This window comes from Urocitellus parryii, chromosome Y (assembly GCF_045843805.1).
Source record: "Urocitellus parryii isolate mUroPar1 chromosome Y, mUroPar1.hap1, whole genome shotgun sequence".
In the NCBI taxonomy this organism is placed as follows: Eukaryota; Metazoa; Chordata; class Mammalia; order Rodentia; family Sciuridae; genus Urocitellus; species Urocitellus parryii.
Window position 1 is genome coordinate 13,106,821 of NC_135548.1, and position 12,732 is coordinate 13,119,552.

Here is a 12,732-nt window from a genome sequence, read left to right on the forward strand (position 1 = left end):
CCATCCTCGACCCAGGGAGGCTGGGGCTGTTCAGTGCAGCAGCAGTGGGAGACAGCCTCTGCCGCAGAGGCTGGAGTTACTACTGCTTTCTGGGAGTTTGTAGACAGAAGCAGGGTTGATCCAGCTCACAGTCCTGCCCCCCAGCTCAGGGATAAGCTTTATCCCTGCAGGGAGGAACTGAGACAGAGGAGGGCAGCTGTGGGGCATGGTGCCCCTGTTTCTGGTCTCTGTGGAAAGACTCTGGAAATGGCCACTTTGCTCAAAGAGGGCACCATGATGATAGAGCCTATAACTGGGGGCTCCCAAGTGGGAACTCCAGACCACCTCTTTTAACCCTATCCAAGCCTGGAGGTGGGTGGTCTACAGGTGGGATGGCTCATCAACTTCACAAAGATCACATCACCAATAAGGAGTGAAGCAAGATTGCAACCCAGCTCTGGGTGACTTGGTGCCTTGTGCTCATCCTCTCCAGACCTGTTCATACTGGAGGGGAATTTCCTTCCTCTGGCCTCTCTCCCTGCAGCAGCGAGACATGTCTGAGCAGGGCCTCTCTGTGCTGGGACTGGGGACCTGGGGCCCAAGCAGGGAGATGCGTCATCAAGCCCGAGGCGGCCTGCACCCCAGCACGGGGCCTGGACACTCCTAAGGTCCCTGTTGAGGACATGAAGCTCTGAAAAACCAAAGGCACATGTCTACCCAGGCCAGTGCGAGGCAGGAGGCCGAGGAGCCCTGCGGTTCCCAGGAGCTGTCGGCCCCGCTCCTGTACTGCCCAGCATGGTGCTGACGTTGGACATCTGCATGCAGACGACTGGCTTGAACCACTCAGCATAGAAGCTGAGATGTTCCCAACCTACCTCCACAGTGTTATTTGGCAACAGTGACCGGAAGAAGAGGGCAACCGTGTTTCCATGGCTGACAGGACTTAACCTGAAAGAGGAAGTCAAGAGAAGTCATAAAACAAAGCTAGACTCCCCTTGACTCCTCCCAAGGCAGGGCAGGGTCCGGCTTGGGGTGGGGCCATGGACACCCAAGGACAACTGGGAAGGAAAGGAAGGGGCCTGGGGGTGGCTCTTCAAGGAGCCTAGTCTGTGAAATGACCACAGCCAGGCTGTCCTCTGCCATGGCACAGGCCTTGTTTCCAAGAAGAACTGCAGTCTCACTGGGCGTGGTGGCCATGCCTGTGCCAGCGACTTGGGAAGCTGAGGTAGGCAGATCATGAGTTCAAAGCCAACCTGGGCAAATCAGCAAGATGGCCCCAAGATTTAAAAAAGTGCTGGGGCTGTAGCTCAGGGGTAGAGCACCCAGGTTCAATCTCCAGCACCACAAAACAGAAAAGGGCCGCAGGTGCACACCTCCTTCAGCACCAGGACAGCAGATAACAGAGCCACAGGCAGGAGACGCCAAGGCCACTGTCTGCTGGATGCCAGGGCCACACCCATGCTCTGAGGAGGAGAAAGCCCATGTGGGCAGAGAGCAGAGCAAGGTGCCTCTGTACCGCTGACCAACGACCTCCTCCTGAGCTACTGGGGAGCTTGACACAATGGGCTTCACTGTGAACACACAGTCCCATTATAACTCCTACAAAGTTGGTGGGGAAAGGTGGGGCTGGAAGGCAGCTTGCCTTAAAAGGGAGGGCCGCCAGCAGCTCTGGGGCTTACTCCAGACAAGCAGCTCCTCAGCACATTTTTCCCCTGCCAGGATGGAACCCAGGTCACACATACTAGGCAAGTGCTCTGCCACTGAGCTGAACCCTGGTCCTTTGGATTTTGAGAAAGGGTCTTGCTAAGCTGTTGGCCTTGAACTTGTGATCCTCCTGGTCTCAGCCCTGAGTAGCTGAGATTATAGGTGTGGCTCTAACACCAGAAGTAAAGGTGAAAGGGCTCTTGTTGGCTCTGAAAGCTGCCCACACTCCGGGAGCAGCCTGGAGACGGGCTCTGATGTCACTTTCTGTCCCACCAACCCACTCTCCTTGCCTAGCCTCATGGGCCTTCTTGCTGCCTTCCTGCTGCTCTGGGTATCTCTCGGTGCACTTTGGACCTTACCCTTATCTCTAGGTTCTACAGTTCTCATCTGTTCCTACCACAGCAGCTGACCACAGGCAGAGTGGCTTCTTATTCTGCTTCCCACTGTGTTTCTAGTACCTGCTACAAAATCTGGAAAGAAACGCTCAGAGTTGGGTGGATATGTGCAAAGGCAGCTGTGTCCTGAGTGTCACTGCTGCTCCCTCTTCCCTGTGCCTGACCGCTGGCCTTCTGGGCTGCCTTCGGTGGGCATCGAGCCCCGGGGAGCCCCGAGGCACTGACCTGGGTCTGCACAAGAACAGTGGGGGTGAGGGCATTACCTCTCTGGTCTGACGTAGGAGTAGATGGTGTCCAGGGGAGGCAGAGGGTCAAACCCCATCACAGACTGTGTGGTCACATCCTTTAGAAAGGGGAGAAACAGTGACGCTAGAGCCTTCTGGGGCAGGTCACTCAACAGAGAAAGGGAATGGGCTTGGCTTTCTGCCCCTGGGCAGGGGCATGGTGGGAAAGGTCAGGCACACAGGAAGTGCCCACGCATGCCATGATCAAACTCACTGTGGTGCCCAAGCCACACAGCACGGGCTGAACCACGAGTCACACAAAGCCGGCACAGCCCTGTCCAGCCTCTCTACCCTCTCCCGCCAGCACCATGCTGTCACTACTCATCAGAACAAGCCTTCCTGGCAAGAAGAGGTTGGCAGTGCTGTCCTGAGGATCAGCAGAGCAGCTTAGGTAAATTAGTGGTGTTGAGGGCCCCAAGGGACCCCCTGTCCTGGCCGCCCTGACCTGCCTTTTCCTACGCACCTGTGGTGCCCTTGAGGTTTCCCCACAGCAGCAGCCTGCTCTCAGCAGTGTTGCATGCAGGCCTGGCCACCAGCAAGGCACGTGGGGCCAAGACCATGGGTGCAGCTGCTCCTGGATTGACCAGCACCCCAGTAGGCCGAGGGAAGGTACTCATGCCCCCTTTGGCCTCACCCGCCCTCCTGCCTGTGGGCTGCCAGGAGCAGGAGGGGAACAGTCACACAGCCCACCATCAGACCCTCCTCCTTACCAGGGGAAGCGCAGCAACAGCCTCCCTGATCTCCGAGAGGATCACATGGCGATGGATGTTTCTGGGTGCATGCTGGTAGAGCATCTTCTGCCTGAGGCCAGGGCAAACAGCAGCAGATTAACCAGTGCCCACCCTGCAAACTGCCAAGCCCTTCCTCCCTGGCAGGTCTCCATCTCCCAGGATCTCCAGCTTCACCCCCAGACGGCCAGGCAGTCAGTCCATGGTGTGCTGAGTGAGTCTCTGAAGGACCCGAGTGTCACTACAGCTGCGGCATGGGGCCTGCCCCTGCTGGACACGGTGGGGCGGAGAAGCTGCACAGGGAGCAGAACGTGCTCCTGCCCACTGAAACATCCCCTCTAGTTTGGAGAACAGATGAGTGCACAGTGAATACTGGCTGCGAGGGCCAGGGTGCCAGGGCCCCCACTCTCCCATCATTTCTTCAATTTTACTTCCACAGCAGAGGGCTTCCTCTGGGCAGTTAGGGGAGACTCCTGGCCAGCACAGACCACAGAGTCCTCACTGTTCCAGCCAGCCTGGCCACAGCAGTCCCCAGACCACAGTGCTAACAGGGCCAAAGGCCAGACCATGGGTGGGAGTGGGCCAGGGCTGCTGCTTGCTGCTATCTCTGCCAGCAGGTGTGAGCCTGGCACCTGCTATAGCAGATGTGAGAACCAGGCACACAGCAGTAGGCAGGACAGAATATGGGCAGACCCATGCCATACCTACAATCCCACCTGGACAGTGGCAGCACCCTTAGGGTCTACATGCTCACCCACAGGAGAGCAGGGCTATGCCAGCGGCAGCAGACATGAAACCACTCTGGCCCACAGCATCTAACATCAGAGGGTGCCCTGAGAGGGCAGGAGGGGCTGACCTGCACGAATACCCAGCATCTCACCTGTTCTCACAAGCCTCCACAGCGGTGTCCCCAGCGTCCACTGCCTGAAGAACCTCACGGACATTTTCCTCCAGCCAGCTCATGGTGGCAGGCTCTTTCCAGAGGACGTGCGACCTCCCGAGGTACAGACTCACCAGCTGGATCAGGGCAGGGGGCTGGCTGTGGGAGCAAGGCCTGGGTCAGGGATGGGGGGCTGGCTGTGGGAGCAAGGCCAGGGTCAGGGATGAGGAGCTGGGTGGAGCAAGGCCTGGGTCAGGGATGGGGGACTGGCTGTGGGAGCAAGACCTGGGTCAGGGATGGGAGCTGGGTGGAGCAAGGCCAAGGTCAGGGATGGAGAACTGGGTGTGGGAGCAAGGCCTGGGTCAGGGATGGGGAGCTGGGAGGAGCAAGGCCTGGGCCAGGGATGGGGAACTGACTGTGGGAGCAAGGCCACGGTCAGGGATGAAGAGCTGGGTGGAGAAAGGCTAAGGTCAGGGATGGGGAGCTGGCTGTGGGAATAAGGCCAGGGTCAGGGATGGGGAGCTGGTTGTGGGAGCAACGCCAGGGTCAGGGATGGGGAGCTGGCTGTCGGAGCAAGGCCAGGGTCAGGGATGGGGGACTGGCTGTGGGAACAAGGCCTGGGTCAGGGATGGGGAGCTGGGTGGAGCAAGGCAAAGGTCAGGGATGGGGAGCTGGGTGGAGCAAGGCCTGGGTCAGGGATGGGGAGCTGGGTGGAGCAAGGCCAAGGTCAGAGATGGGGGGCTGGCTTTGGGAGCAAGCCTGGGTCAGAGACAGGGAGCTAGGTGGAGCAAGGCCTGGGTCAGGGATGGGGGGCTGGCTGTGGGAGCAAGACCTGGGTCAGGGATGGAGAGCTGGTGGAGCAAGGCCAAGTTCAGGGCAGGGGGCTGGCTGTGGGAGCAAGGCCAGGTTCAGGGATGGGGGGCTGGCTGTGGGAGTAAGGCCAGGATCAGGAATGGGGAGCTGGGTGGAGCAAGGCCAGGGTCAGGGATGGGGAGCTGGGTGGAGCAAGGCCTGGGTCAGGGATGGGGGACTGGCTGTGGGAGCAAGGCCAGGGTCAGGGATGGGGAGCTGGGTGGAGCAAGGCCAAGGTCAGGGATGGGGAGCTGGCTGTGGGAGCAAGGCCAGGGTCAGGGATGGGGGGCTGGGAGGAGCAAGGCCAAGGTCAGGGATGGTGAGCTGGGTGTGGGAACAAGGCCATGGTCAGCGCAGGGGACTGGCTTTGGGATTAAGCCTGCGTCAGGGATGGGGAGCTGGGTGGAGCAAGGCCTGGGTCAGGGATAGTGGGGTGGCTGTGGGAGCAAGATCTGGGTCAGGGATGGGGAGCTGGGTGGAGCAAGGCCTGGGTCAGGGATAGGGGGGTGGCTGTGGGAGCAAGATCTGGGTCAGGGATGGGGAGCTGGGTGGAGCAAGGCCAAGGTCAGGGATGTGGAGCTGGGTGTGGGAGCAAGGCCTGGGTCAGGGATGGGGAGCTGGGTGGAGTAAGGCCAGGGTCAGGGATGGGGAGCTGGGTGGAGCAAGGCCAAGGTCAGGGATGAGGAGCTGGCTGTGGGAGCAAGGCCAGGTTCAGGGATGGGGAGCTGGGTGACACAAGGCCAATGTCAGGGATGGGGAGCTGGCTGTGGGAGCAAGGCCAGGGTCAGGGATGAGGAACTGGGTGGAGCAAGGCCTGGGTCAGGGATGGGGGACTGGCTGTGGGAGCAAGACCTGGGTCAGGGATGAGGAGCTGGGTGGAGCAAGGCCAAGGTCAGGGATGGGGATCTGGGTGTGGGAACAAGGCCATGGTCAGCGCAGGGGACTGGCTTTGGGGGCAAGACCTGGGTCAGGGATGGGAGCTCGGTGGAGCAAGGCAAAGGTCAGGGATGAGGAGCTGGGTGTGGGAGTAAGGCCTGGGTCAGGGATGGAGAGCTGGGTGGAGCATGGCCTGGGTCAGGGATGGGGGACTGGCTGTGGGAACAAGGCCTGGGTCAGGGATGGGGAGCTGGGTGGAGCAAGGCCAAGGTCAGGGATGGGGAGCTGGCTGTGGGAATAAGGCCAGGGTCAGGAATGGGGAGGTGGCTGTGGGAGCAAGCCTGGGTCAGGGATGCGGAGCTGGGTGGAGCAAGTCCTGGGTCAGAAATGGGGAGCTGGCTGTGGAGCAAGGCCTGGGTCAGGGATTGGGGGCTGGCTGTGGAGCAAGGCCTGGGTCAGGGATGGGAGGCTGACTGTAGGAGCAAGGCCAGGGTCAGGGATGGTGTACCGGCTGTGGGAACAAGGCCTTGGTCAGGGATGGGAGCTGGGTGGAGCAAGGCCAAGGTCAGGGATGGGGAGCTGGGTGGAGCAAGGCCAAGGTCAGGGATGGGGAGCTGGGTGGAGCAAGGTCTAGGTCCGGGATGGGGAGCTGGCTGTGGAGCAAGGCCTGGGTCAGGGATTGGGAGCTGGCTGTGGAGCAAGCCTGGGTCAGGGATGGGGGGCTGGCTGTGGGAGCAAGGCTTGGGTCAGGGATTGGGGGCTGGCTGTGGGATCAAGGCCTAGGTCAGGGATGGAGAGCTTGGTGGAGCAAGGAAAAGGTCAGAGATGGGGGGCTGGCTTTGGGAGCAAGCCTGCGTCAGGGCTGGGGAGCTGGGTGGAGCAAGGCCAAGGTCAGGGATGGGGAGCTGGCTGTGGGAATAAGGCCCGTGTCAGGGCAGGGGGCTGGCTGTGGGATCAAGGCCTGGGTCAGGGCAGGGGGCTGGCTGTGGAAGCAAGGCCAAAGTCAGGGATGGGGAGTTGGGTGGAGCAAGGCCTGGGTCAGGCATGGGGAGCTGGGTGGAGCAAGGCCAGGGTCAGGGATGGGAATCTGGCTGTGGGAGCAAGGCCTGTGTCAGGGATGGGGAGCTGGGTGGAGCAAGGCCTGGGTCAGGGCAGGGGGCTGGCTGTGGGAGCAAGGCCAAAGTCAGGGATGGGGAGCTGGGTGGAGCAAGGCCTGGGTCAGGCATGGGGAGCTGGGTCGAGCAAGGCCAGGGTCAGGGATGGGGATCTGGCTGTGGGAGCAAGGCCTGTGTCAGGGATGGGGAGCTGGGTGGAGCAAGGTCTAGGTCCGGGATGGGGAGCTGGCTGTGGAGCGAGGCCTGGGTCAGGGATTGGGGGCTGGCTGTGGAGCAAGGCCTGGGTCAGGGATGGGGGGCTGGCTGTGGGAGCAAGGCTTAGGTCAGGGATTGGGGGCTGGCTGTGGGAGCAAGGCCTAGGTCAGGGATGGGGAGCTTGGTGGAACAAGGAAAAGGTCAGAGATGGGGGGCTGGTTTTGGGAGCAAGCCTGCGTCAGGGATGGGGAGCTGGGTGGAGCAAGGCCTGGGTCAGGGATAGGGGGGTGGCTGTGGGAGCAAGATCTGGGTCAGGGATGGGGAGCTGGGTGGAGTAATGCCAGGGTCAGGGATGGGGAGCTGGGTGGAGCAAGGCCAAGGTCAGGGATTGGGGGCTGGCTGTGGCAGCAAGACCTGGGTCAGGGATGGGGAGCTGGCTGTGGGAGCAAGGCCAGGTTCAGGGATGGGGAGCTGGGTGGAGCAAGGCCAAGGTCAGGGATTGGGGGCTGGCTGTGGGAGCAAGACCTGGGTCAGGGATGGGGAGCTGGGTGGAGCAAGGCCAATGTCAGGGATGGGGAGCTGGCTGTGGGAGCAAGGCCAGGGTCATGGATGGGGAACTGGGTGGAGCAAGGCCTGGGTCAGGGATGGGGGACTGGCTGTGGGAGCAAGGCCATGGTCAGGGATGGGAGACTGGCTGTGGGAGCAAGGCCAAGATCAGAGATGTGGAGCTGGGTGGAGCAAGGCCAAGGTCAGGGATGGGGAGCTTGGTAGAGCAAGGCCAGGGTCAGGGCAGGAAGATGGCTGTGGGAGCATGGCCAAGGTCAGGGATAGGGAGCTGGCTGTGGGAGCAAGGTCAGGGTGCAGGATTGGGGCTGGCTTTGGGAGCAAAACCTGGGTCAGGATGGGGCGTGACTGTGGGAGCAAAGCCTGTGAGCAGACCCCCCAGCAGGACCGTCTGGAGCAAAAAGAGGCTGTCTCTCAGCTACTGAGGGACAGTCCACCTCCTGAAGGGAGGGCAGAGAGGTCTGCGACTTTGAATCAGTGCTGTCTGTGCTCCTCAGCTGACTGAGATGCTCAGTGTACATTTGTGTCTGCAGAGAGCAAGTGCAGAGGATGAAGGCTGGCTAGGGGACGGGGATTCTGGGGTGGACCCCCATAACATGTTTTTCTTTCATTTATGTTTTCTTTTTATTTCTGGTACTGGGGATTGAACCCAGGGGTACTCTACCACTAAGCCACATCCTCAGCCTTTTTATTTTTCATATCTTATATATATTTTTAGTTCTAAATGGACACAATATCTTTATTTTATTATTATTTTTATGTGATACTGAGGATCAAACCCAGTGCCTCACAAGTTCACAGCAAGTGCTCCACCACTGAACCACAACTCCAGCCCCCTTTATTTTTTACTTTGAGACAGGGTCTCGCTGAGTTGTTGAGGCTGGATCCCCCTCCTCAGCCTCCAGAGTTGCTGGGATCATAGGCTGTGCCACTACACCTGGCTGACTCCTCTGTATTTTTTATGAGAAACATGAAAAAGGTGATATGTGCCAATGCAGAACGTGGAACATACAAGCAACGAGAGCCCTTCTGCCCACAGCCAGTGCCTGTGGGTCATGCTGTCTGACCTTAAGCCCTGCTGCCCACTCCTGTCAAAAAGCATCTCGTGAACCTCATGTCTTAGGCCAGAGGCCATTTACTTGACCCACCAGTGTTTCTCTTCAGACGTAAGGTGACCCATATGTGGACACAGACTCCAGGCCTTCCTTAGGGGACAGTAACAAACATCCCCAGGGGTTTCCTGTCTCCGAGATTGCCATCAGGCTGAAGCAGGTTTCCAGGAGACTGAGCCACACACACACCCTGACCCTGCGGTGCAGAGCGCACCTGCCACCCCTCCACTGCCCTGAGGGTAAGCGAGGGCCCCCAGGAGGCGATGAGGATGCCCACCAGGAGTTATCCCAGCAGGGCACCAAGGCTCTACCTTATCTCAGCATCTGGTCCAAAGAAGCGGTGATTGGAGACGGTGGCATTGGCCTGCACACTGCAGTACTCGAGCAAGGGCATGAGGACTGCAGGAGGAAGCAGAGGCTCAGGTGCTCAGTGGCCAGGACAATGACCCGGGGCCTTGTGGGCCCTGATCACAGACACGACTGGAGTTGGGACGTCACAGAGGCTGCAAGGCCACGGGGTCCTTGAGTCTGACCAGTGTTCCGAGCTGCTGCAGGGGGAGTGGCTGAGCATGGGGGTCCACAAAGGATGAGCAGGTACCTCTGCACCCTGGAGGCAGACCCTTGTCCTCCAAGTGCCCTTCCACATCTCAGGGAGACTTGCCATCACCCTTTAAGCATGAGCAACAGACCCTAGGACAGACTGGTGAGAGTGGGGTCGGCTAGTGCCCTGGAGGAGGTGACCCTACAGGGCCCCAGGGTAAGGACAGTGGCCAACACATGGTCACGGGCTCTGGGTGTCCAGTCCTCTGGGTCAGGGCCTCTCCAGCTCTAGTACTGTCCCCATGCAGTACTCTCCGGCTGAGTAGGCAGGGCTTCCCTACACTGCCCACATGCCGAGACCCTGCCAGAGGCAGCTGCTGGGAAAGCCGGCCTACCAACTGCCTCCCAGGGACAAGCCGCAGTAGGGTCTCTCCTAAGGGATAGCCATGACAGCTCTGTTATTCAACGTGGGCCCCGTGGCCCTGTGTCCCCCACCTCGGCTGGCCTACCGAGGGCTCCCAGTTGCATCGAACCCGAGGGGGACAGAGGTGGCTGTTGGGATGATGGGCTGAGCCCTGAGTTGGTGATCTGGCTCTGCTCCTGACAGGGAGCTCTGGACACTGCAGGTGGGTCTGCCTGTGCTCGCGTCCACCCAGTGCTGGGGCCTCTCCATGGCTTTGTCAGAGCCAACAAAGCAGTGCTGACTCTGGGACTTCCCCTCAGAGGGGCAGTCACCGAGTGTGTGCACACCTCTGTCACAAACACTCCTACCCTCAAGTGCAAGGACGGCCTCCTCTAGAGGGTCACTTCCTGCGTGCTTGTGGAGAAGGTTCGCCACCCGTCGCCTGAGTAGGCAGCAGCCCCCTGGGCCTGCCCTGGGTGCAGATAGAGGCCTAGTGTGTGTGGGGGGGTACCCTGGAAATGCAGGGCCGCCGTACCACACACTGCCTCTGGATCAGGTCCAGGCCCCGCTCAACCCTCTGCTGCTGTTTCTCTCCCTAACACTAAACACCAATGTGCATACCCTGTATCTCTCTCCTGCCCTGTAACTAACAGCAAAGTTAGTGGACACACAGTTTGTCCCTCACCCAAGGCCCCCTCCCACCTGGCTGGCATGCAGTTGGCCCGCTGAGGTGGATAATCAGCTAACTGCAACATCAGCAGTTTTTAGGCTGGCTGGAGAACACATCTTTCTTTAAGCACCAGGTAGGGCTGGGACCAGGTCTCCACCCTCAGGAAGAACCACTGCACAGGCCAGTGTGGTACCTACCTCCAGGGAACATGGTGAGTGCCTGCTGGATCAAGAGGGAGGCCTTCTCTCTGGCAGAGCTGAGCTCATGCTGGGGGAGGTCTGTCTGCTGACTCAACAGGAAGTATGCCAATGGAACCGAGAAGGCAAAATTTGGGAGGTGCGACAGGTTCCGATGAGCCTACAAGGGAGCAAGAGGCCAGGTGAGGGGCCTGCCCTCTGTGAGGACCAGGTGCACCACAGTGAGCTGACAAAGCAGGCCCCCCCACACCTGGATGGAGGACTTGCTCCACCTGGGGGTCTTCAATGTGCAGAAAGGCAACGTCAGTTGGAAAAGAGCTCTGTTGAGCCCCTCAGGCTCAGCACTGTGGGGGAACGGAGCGACTCCCTCTCCCCACACAACAGGGTCCAGAGTGAAGGCAGCCAAGCTATGACTGCCCCCACCTAGAGGGGCCACTACCCTCTTCAAACATTTCCCCGCCTTTCTCTGTGTGCGATGTAACAGACATGATCTACTCCATGCTTTTCCATTAACAGGGAATGCTGGTCTCCACAGAGTTCTGTAATCTTATAAACCACCACAAACACTCCTCTGTGGCTGGTTCTGGGGACCCCGTGGGTTTCTTATAGCCATTCTCCTGAGCTCCTGGAATCTCTATAAACTAGATCCCTGGAAGTGAGATTTCTTGGCCAACTGTATAAAGAGTTATGTGATTTTAAATGATTTACCTGTTTTTCATTACTTATTTTTTATGAAAAATGTTTTTCTTTATTCACAAAAAATATGTACTATGAAAGGTTCAAGCAGAAAAGTAGAACAAGTACAGGCTCCTCCCCCTCCTCCCCTCCTAGGCCTGAGCCCCCTCTGGACAAGCTCTGTTCAGCTGTTTGTCCCACTCAGTTTGCAGCAGCTACACTAAAGCGAGAGGTGAGACTGATCTTCACACATGGAGCCTGACCCAACACACCTACACTGCTGCTTCGACTTGTGTGCACACCCCAGCTGTAGCAAGATAGTGCATGCTCCCTAGCACTCAGTGGAGCCCAAGACAAACCCCACTCTCCTGGGTCTGGGGACCCAGGATGGCAGGTGGCATTTATGTGCGACTCTGACCTGGAACAGGTAACCAATCGTGACTACCCAGACTGTCGTCGCCACACTCAGGACCTAGGGTCCCTGTCAGCCCTGCATCACAACCTCCCTCCCTGAGTGGCTGTCCCTTTCTGTGCCTAGCATGCCCAGCTCTGTGGTCTGCCTGACTGTCCATTACTAAGCACCATCTCTACACGCACACTCGATGCAGTTGTGTGCTCATCTTGGGGTTCTGATGCAAGGCTGCTTCCCTCTGGGAAGACCTGATTCTGCTCAACAGCAAAGATGAGGGAGACTAAAGGGCAGGAGGTCCCTGGAACCCACCCTGGCTCTGCTTCATGGCCTCACCATGGCTACTAGTCACACAGCAAGCGCACACCTACCTCCCACTCTTGGAAGAGGCGGATCAAGTACTCATAGTTCCGGGCCCGCAAGGCCAGGTGGTCGACAAGCAGCAGCATGCACAGCGGGTCCTCGTCTGGCTCAAGGCTTCGCAGGCAGCACAGTGAGAGAAGAGCAAAGAGAGCTAGGAAAATGTCAGGGCCCAGGGTCTCTGCAGCCCAGAAGCCCCTGCCGTGAGGACTGGCAGGAGTGGATCCCTGGTGGACACTCACCTCAGGATGAGCTTGCAGAACTCCAGTGCGGTGCGCGGGCAGCCACGCTTCTCCAGGAAGCTCATCTGCTTGTAGAGGGCCAGGTAGAAGCTCCTACATCCAAAAAGGTCCATGTGAGTTCAAGTGGAAGCAAACAGCAGAGCAGCCTCTGAGGGCCACCTGGCTCCACGCCAGTGTCCAGGTCCTCATAGGAGTCTGCGAATGCCTTTTGTGTCTGGGGAGAAGCTTTGTGTGTGCCTGAAGAGCTGAACACACACCAATGTACTGAAAGTTTTTAAAAAATTTTGTTGTTGGGGCTGGGATTGTGGCTCAGCGGTAGAGCGCTCGCCTAGCACAGGCGGGACCCGGGTTCGATCCTCAGCACCACATTAAAAAAAGGCACTGTGTTGTGTCCATGTACACCTAAAAAATAAATATTTAAAAAAAGGGTTTAAAAAAATTTTGTTGTTGCTGTAGATGGACAGAATATTTTTTATTTTATTTATTTTTATGTGGTGCTGCTGAAGATCAAACCAGTGCTAGGCAAGAGCTCTGCCACTGAGCTACAGCCTC

The 12,732-nt window shown here is 58.6% G+C and overlaps 1 pseudogene; it reads right to left on the reverse strand.

Annotated features, from left to right (window-relative positions):
• Positions 1-478: 478 nt before the first annotated feature.
• LOC144251180 (ribosome quality control complex subunit TCF25-like) overlaps positions 479-12,732 on the reverse strand; it is a 29,611-nt pseudogene continuing 17,357 nt past the window's right edge.